The 7733-nt window shown below is 41.2% G+C and overlaps 1 long non-coding RNA gene across 1 annotated transcript; it reads right to left on the reverse strand.

The window, feature by feature from the left end:
• Positions 1-2957: 2957 nt before the first annotated feature.
• Positions 2958-7326, reverse strand: LOC132002183 (uncharacterized). The gene is made up of 3 exons (XR_009399770.1): positions 7209-7326; positions 5854-6035; positions 2958-3722 (listed from the first exon to the last, which is right to left on the reverse strand). It is a non-coding gene; the product is annotated as an uncharacterized LOC132002183 (long non-coding RNA).
• Positions 7327-7733: the final 407 nt, after the last annotated feature.

Here is a 7733-nt window from a genome sequence, read left to right on the forward strand (position 1 = left end):
GCTTTCTCACCTCATTCAGCCTTCACAGAATTGAAGAGAGTTAGGGACTTGCTCTGGATTATGCTCTGGCTTAAGGGAATATTGCAGTTGGTTTGATCTTCTACACAGACTGCTGAAACTCTCTTCATATCAGTAATTAGCCTGTTTTGCTTTCTTATCATTCACTTGTTCACTGGAGTAGAACTTTCAACTTCCCTCAAGAACTTTCCCTTGGCATCCACAACTTGGCTGACTGGCTCAAGAGGTCTAGACTTTAGCCTGTCTCAGCTTTCGACATGGTTTCTACAATAAGCTTAGTCATTTCTAGCTTTTGGTTTAAAGAGAGAGGTGTGCGACTTTTCCCTTCCCTTGAACACTTAGAGACCATTGTAGGGTCTATGAACTGGCCTAATTTCAGTGTTATTGTGTCTCAGAGAATGGTGAGCCCCTAGGGGAGGGAGAGACCTGGGAGACTGGCGCATTAGTGGAGCCATCAGAACACACACAACATTCTCAATTACATTTGCTCTCTTAATCGGACACAGTTTGTGGTACCCCCAAAATGGAGCACCAGAGTAACATCAAAGATCACTGATCACAGATCACCATGACAAACAGAATAGTGATGAAAAGTTTGAAGTAGCGTGAGAATCACCAGAATGTGACACAGAGACCAGGAGTGAACAAATGCTGCTGGGAAAATGCCGCCAGCAGATTTGCTCAACACAGTGTTGCCACAAGCCTTCAATCTGTAAAGAACACAGCCTCAGTGAAGTGCTATTAAGTGAGATACACCCTGACAGCTTTCACGCAGCTTCCCTTAATATTGTTACATTGCATGTGAGCAGGTCCCTTTATCAAACCTGAGAAATTAACATTGGCACAGCACTATTAACTAAACTTCAGCCTTCATGGGAATTGCAAGCATTTCCCATGCATGCTTTTTTCTGCTCCAGTAAGTAAGCTTCAGTAGGGCCCTATGTTGCATTTAGTCACCATATCTCTTTTGTCTCCTCCAACTGGGACAAACTTGCCTTGATTTTCATGCACTTGACACTTTCAAGGAGCACTAGCTGGATATTTTGTATAATGTCCCTCAATTTGGTTTTGTCTGATGTTTCTAATGATCAGACTGTGGTTGCCAATGTTTTAGAATATCACAGAGATGAATGCCTTTCTCATTGTATCATATCAGGGACACACAGTATCAACATGTCCTAATCGTCTTACTCATGCTGCTGTAAACTTTGATTACTTTACTTGATTACTTGGTTAAGGTGATATCTGTCTGCCAGGTTTCTCTACTGTGATATTAGTAGGCTGTTGGTTTTTTCTCCTCTTTCCATACTCTATCCATTAGAAGTCATTTACTAAATCTATTAGCTGGGAAAATAAACGACTCCTTCTAGAGGTAGGATTATCAAAACATTTGTGAACATATGCTAAAAACCACCAAAACATTTAACAAATATTTTGGGGGAGATAATTTGAGACTATGCAACTCTTTTGTTCCTCTTTAAAGTTTCATCCCCAAATCTTGCCCACAATAATTATTACTGTGATGGTCAAATGGTAATTTTTCTCTTGCCCTCATTCCTTCTGCATATATTATTTGGAATTTTGGAATTTTTCTTCAAGGAAGGGCTTCCATTCTCCCTCAGTAGTTAGCATGTGTGTAGATGTAAGAGCTTGTCTGCTTCTGTGTTTTGTTTTGTTTTGTTTTTTAATCTCAGTTGGTATGTTTTTGTCTGACACAGTCTTGGATCTTTAAATCTGGAAGTCTCTCCTAGTAGTTAATAGTTCCAACCCCCATTCTCAGAAGTAACCAGTATGAAACCCTTTATTTCACATATGAGAAAGTGGAGAATCAGAGACTAAGATCATGCAGTTATTTAGACAAAACTTGAGGTGGAACTCAAGACTCAAGACTCCCAGCCCATTGTTCTTTCCACATTCGGTCATTTTTTCAAAGGTTCAGATCCACCTGCCACCCAAATACGGTGAGTGTGAACTGGATAACTTGTAAAACACCCAAGACGTAGTAAGTAAGTGGCTTTGTCCCTCACTGCTGCTGCTGTAGATAAAGGGGCACTTATGTGTTGGGAGAAGGTCTTAATCCAGACAATTTTTATTTTCTAGTTATGCTTTGGAAGACTATTAAAAAAACAACAACAAGCCTTTCTACCCTGGCCACCACAGGAATTTAATGGGGACTTGTACAGAAGCTCACGGACAGCAGGCATCTGCAAAGATTTTTCTTGTAGAAGTCCCTGTTTTGCAAAGATTTGAGCTGTAGCAATTCAAAGTACAGATTCTAGAACAATAAAAGAATAATTGATAAAAATCTGTGCCCTTGAAATTGGACTTTGAGGAGCTGAAGAGAATGAGAAACTCTGGAATATGTGTAGCTGTGAAAACAAGAAGCCCCCCCCCCACACACACACACATGCCTACATACACATACACAACAGACCAGTGTGGCGCTCTGCAGCAAAAGGGGGCCAGGAGCAGAACTGGCCTGACCAAAGATGGAGAGTGGCCACAGGACAAGCAAAGGATGTCACCCTAGTCCTACCTGGCTGATGATTTCACCAGCATCTAGAGAAGATAGCAGCTGCTCTAAAATTACCCTCTGACTCTAGGACCCGTACTTGGAATATGGCATCAATATTTAAACTTAGATTATTTCTGTCATGTCAGTTAGTTTTTCTGAATGAACCCTTTTATTGCTTGAAGAAAGTGAGCTCCGTAAGGTGCTGTTAAAGAGAGATGCTGGACTGGGAGGAACCCACTACCATAGAATTGCAGCCCTGGTTGTTGCCCAGTGGCCGCAGACCAGGACCATATGTCTGGTGCAGGATGGTGCCCAAACAGGCCCCAAGTCTACGGAGAGGTGCCACTCCTTACACATAGGAAACAAAAACCCCAAGCAGCAAAATCCAGAACTCCTTTTAAGTGTAGAAATATTGGTATTTTTATGGATTACAAACTGGTTAGTTATGTTTGAAATTAAGTGTACATCCTACAGAGCATTCTTAAATATTCTAAAGGTTATTTGAGGGAAGGTTAAGAAAAATGGTTTCTCTTGCACAGTTTCAAATGGGTCTTCTAGGTCTTCTTTAGAGCCTTTCATATTATTTATCATTATTTCCCTTTCATATTTTTAGATACTCCAGGTCTTTCTCAGGACACAATAGTCCTAACTCTGAAACAAACTCTGCTAATGTTGAAGTGGATACAACCTCTTGTTCAACCTGAATTTACCTTTAGGTATCTCCCTGAAAATAATTAGATTGTTTGTTTTTCATTCATTCATTTAATTAGAGTTACAAATTATGCAACATAAAAGGCACAGGTCTAAAATATTCAGTTTGATGAGTTAGGACATTTGTAAATATCTGTGAGACTACCACCCAAGCAAAATATAGAACATTTTAATCATCTAGAAAGTTCCCACACACTATCTTCCCATCAATTTTACCCCATCTCCAAATGCAACCACCTTCTGACATCTATCATAAATTTATTTTCCCTGCTCTTGCACTTCATATTCATTGAATCAAGTAGAATGTTTTGTGCATGTGTGAATGTTCTTTCACTCAGTGTTTCTGAGGTTCATCCATGTTGCTGTGCTTTTCAGCAGTTCTTCCTTTTTGCTGTTGAACAGGGTCACATCATGTGGCTATGCCACAAGCTGTTTACTCAGTCTTCTGCTGATGACCCCTGAGTTTTCTAGTTTAAGGCTGTTATGGAAAAAGTGACAATTTTTAATACCTTTAAAAAGCAATGTTATTTCTAGATAAATAATAAATAGAGTGTGAATACAAAAGAATGAGTCAAACTTGGGACTTGTCTCCAAGTAAATCCCCTGGGGGGAAGGGGAGCAGGGACAGTTTCTAAATAGGTCCTTACATTCCCCCCTTTTCTTTGGAGACCAGTCAAATCTTTGACTTTTTAGCCAGTTCTATACCCTCCTTTTAACAGCTGCTGGACTGTTTTGATGACTCCAGTGTGATTTACCCAGAGACAGTATTTCTCTCCTAAGGTTATGCAGAGCCCCCCTCCTCCTTTTATCAGAAACAGTAAGTTAAGCCCCTCCTTTTTTATTCACAATTGCTTATACCTCCTGTCTATATCTTAACAACAGGGCCAAAAATGAATTTAATGAACTCATTGTTTTTTGAGTCTTAGTTTTAGTCCACAATTGGTGGGGTCCATTGGTAGCGGCATCCACCTCTGGGAGGTGTTCTAGTCCTCGGCTCGTTTAATGTAACCTGCATGAATCCAGGCCCTGATGCCGTCTACTTTTATTGCTATGGAGGTGGTCAGGATGACAGTAAACAGTCCCTTCCAGCGAGGCTCCAAGCCTCCCATTTGGCAGCAGTGCATCCAGACTAAGTCCCTGGGTTGGCGAGGATGTGGCTCCACCTCCGATTTGGTCCCAGTGTGGGCAGTTCAGATCCCTGTATGGGCTCTTTTAAGATACACTGTAATGCCTGCAGTGACTGGAGCACAGACTGAGCAGTCACTTCTGCTATAGCAACCTCTTTCTCTTTTTCCCCTTCCCATTCTAGTTCTTTCTGCATTTACTGTCTGACATTGAACACATCTATTAACCACATCTTGAGCCTTATGCCCTAATTTAGAAACCTAAAATTGCTTGCCCATAAGCTCTTTAAACTTGCGTGTCCCCAAACGAGTGCCCTGATGTATTTGGCTTACTAATTTTCTTCTAGTCTTAGCCCAATCTCTTTCACAGTCTAATTTAGTCCACTTCTGTAAATATACTTGCATCCTTGACCAGGAAGGCCGTGGCAGCAATTATGCGGAGGCAAGGAGGAAGCCAGCTGCTGCTGGATCTAGTTTCTTGCTAAGATAGGCTATTGGTCTTTGCCAAGGCCCCAGAGTCCGAGTCAAAACTCCTTCCATCACCCCTGTCTTTCCATCCACATACAAGTGGAAGGGCTTGGTAATGTCTGGGATGACCAATGCTGGGGCACTCAGTAAGGCTGTTTGTAATTCCCAAAATGCTCCTTCTGCCTCAGCTGTCCACTCTACCATAGTGAGTCCTCCCTTAGTCAGTTCATAAAGAGGTCGCGCCATCTCCGTGAACCGCGGTATCCACAGCCTGCAGTAGCCCAACATCCCAAGAAACTCCCTCATGGAGACCAAAGCCTAAGTAAGTGGCGTGGCTCTTATAAAGCTGTGTTTTCATTGCTGACACCTGATACCCTTTTCCTGCAGAGACTGTAAGAGAGCTCTCGTCCCCTGCAAGCAAGACCCATAGTCCTCAGCGGCTATTTCTACTATTCCCACTAACTCAGTCAGAGTCTTCCTTTCAAATCCTTCAATTTTCTGAAGTTTCCTCCTTATATCTGGGGCTGACTGACTGGCAACAGCAAGATCGTTTACACGATTTATCGTGCAACATCTCTGAAGTTTACCTTAAGTTGTCTAGCTTAGGTAAACAAACATTTAATAACAATCTAATCTAGAATTTAACACCCATAAAGCCATGTTATTAAAACATAATTTTTCTCCCTAAAATCACCCTCATTTCCAGAGATAGCCAAATCAGGACTAACTCGTTTGAAAAACAAGTCCAGTTTTAACAAACTTGGCCTAATTATTTACATAAGCTCAGCAAGAACAGTGAGTAATCATATAGATCTTTTAGAATATGCTTTGCTGGAACTTTTTATAAGGAATCTCTAGGTTGAACTTTTAGTAGCCTCTCCGGGCCAGAAGCCAAGCCACGTACTTGCCATCAGACATGCCTGCAATACCTGTTGACTTTGGCAAATTCCTCTCCCTGAGGTACCCAAAGTATCTTGAGGCTCCTGCTCCTACCAGGGAGTGACATTCTTTACTCACCTGGTGAGGCTGCTGGGAACTCTGTAAACAAGGTATCAGGCCAACAGTTCCAAAGGGCTTTACGGCTCCAGGTTTTGTAAAGTCAACCTTAGTTCCTTTAAGCTGTCTGGTCATATCTGAGTCTTTTCAAATATGACATTCCCGTCAAAGCCTTGGTAAAATAACCAGTGTTCAATGTTGTCCTGTTACAAGGAGAACAGATTCTTATTGAACTTATGCAAATGACTGACTGCCAAGGAAGAATACTTACTGAGCCCTTTTGGTTTCAGAGGGTTCAGATAGAAAAATTGAATGCCTTGATTCGTTTACAAATGAACACCTTTACATCTCTATAAGTTACAGGTAACTTAAGAAAAGGTTTCCCTAGTCTAGAGCAAACATTACAGAATCAGTAATGTTTAAAACATTAAGAGACACAACATTACAACTTTTCAGTTCATCTAGTCCCATGTTACTAATTCTGGTTTAGTCTGAATGTAGCCCTTACTTCTGTAAATCTTTACCCATTTCAGTTCCCAGGATTGTAACATATCAAAGTCTTCCCATATGAATTTCCTTTAAGGTGGAATTCATCTTACAAGATAATTAAAACAATTACAAATGACAAAAACCCAGAATAGATATGGTTAAAAATCTAGTGATGACCCTTATCAAAACATTAAACTCTAGGAACTGTATAGAGCCTCTAGAATAGCTACAAAATGTAACCCAAGGTTTATCATTGGTTTAGCAGTACTCCGTGGGTAACTTAGCATATCAAGGAAGCCTTATGAGTCAAAGAGATTTCATTTACAACTCTGGGCAGACAAAGAGAAAACCATTTACATTTCAGTATTTCCTACTTTTCTACAGAGTTGTTTCCCTTATTTCCATCAGCCTTAATTACACTTAGCAGAATTTTGTACTCTTAGAAATACCTTAACCTCTACTGAAGATTAAATCTAAACCAATTGTGAACTGTTATAACAGAATTCTTTAGATGGCAAATTTTTCAATCTGTTAAGCACAAAACATGTTTACCAACAGATTTCAAAAAGCACAAACCTAGTTCCAGCAACCATGTCTCTAGCATTTTATCCCATTTGGTTGAAGTTTCAGGTTAGCAAAGACTTTGAAAGCTTCTTTAACAATTACCCATTAAAACTCTGAGACAGACAATTAGCCATCAGTTCTAGTCATCTCTTTGCTAACAGATTTCAACACAGATTTTTTTGACCTTAAGTAAAAACTCTGAAGTTTCACATTTACTACTGTTAACTCAAAAGACATATTTATCCTAATTAATCCAACAAACTTAACTTAGTTCACATACTGATTTACGTTCCACCTGGGCCCACTCCACTTTGAATGTTTACCTGAGACCCGGGTGGGAAGATCCGGAGTGGGGGGTGTTAGGTCCAGGGGGCACTCTTCTTGTTTCCTGACAGTGAAGAACAAACAGAACAAAGTGCCACCAGAACGCAGAGAAAGGGTTCCCAGTTCTAGCGCTCATTGGCTCCAAGAGAGGAGCACATGCTATGCTTTCCCTCCAGCAAGGGGGAGGGGCTAGTCAGTCTCCGTCGGGCCAGAGAGGGCAAGGAATGTCCCAGAAACAAAGTTCTTTCGGCAGCTGCTTGGGAATATTCCTTAAGGTTTCTGTCTCAAGTTAGACTAACCCCAGTTGGCTCCAGTTATAGCCATTAAGAGTCAGAGTTCCCTTACTTTGCTTGCCCCATTCCTTCAAACACAACAAACAGCACAGCAGACAACAAAAAGACAAGACCAAGACAGCCGCAGGCCCAGCAGTTTTTACCCAGATCCTGCCACCGGTGGGGACTTTTTGATGATCTGGCTGTCCGGGGGACTCAAACCCCCTGGCCGCCTTGGGGGACTCAAACCCC

Source organism: Mustela nigripes, chromosome 14 (genome assembly GCF_022355385.1).
Source record: "Mustela nigripes isolate SB6536 chromosome 14, MUSNIG.SB6536, whole genome shotgun sequence".
In the NCBI taxonomy this organism is placed as follows: domain Eukaryota; kingdom Metazoa; phylum Chordata; class Mammalia; order Carnivora; family Mustelidae; genus Mustela; species Mustela nigripes.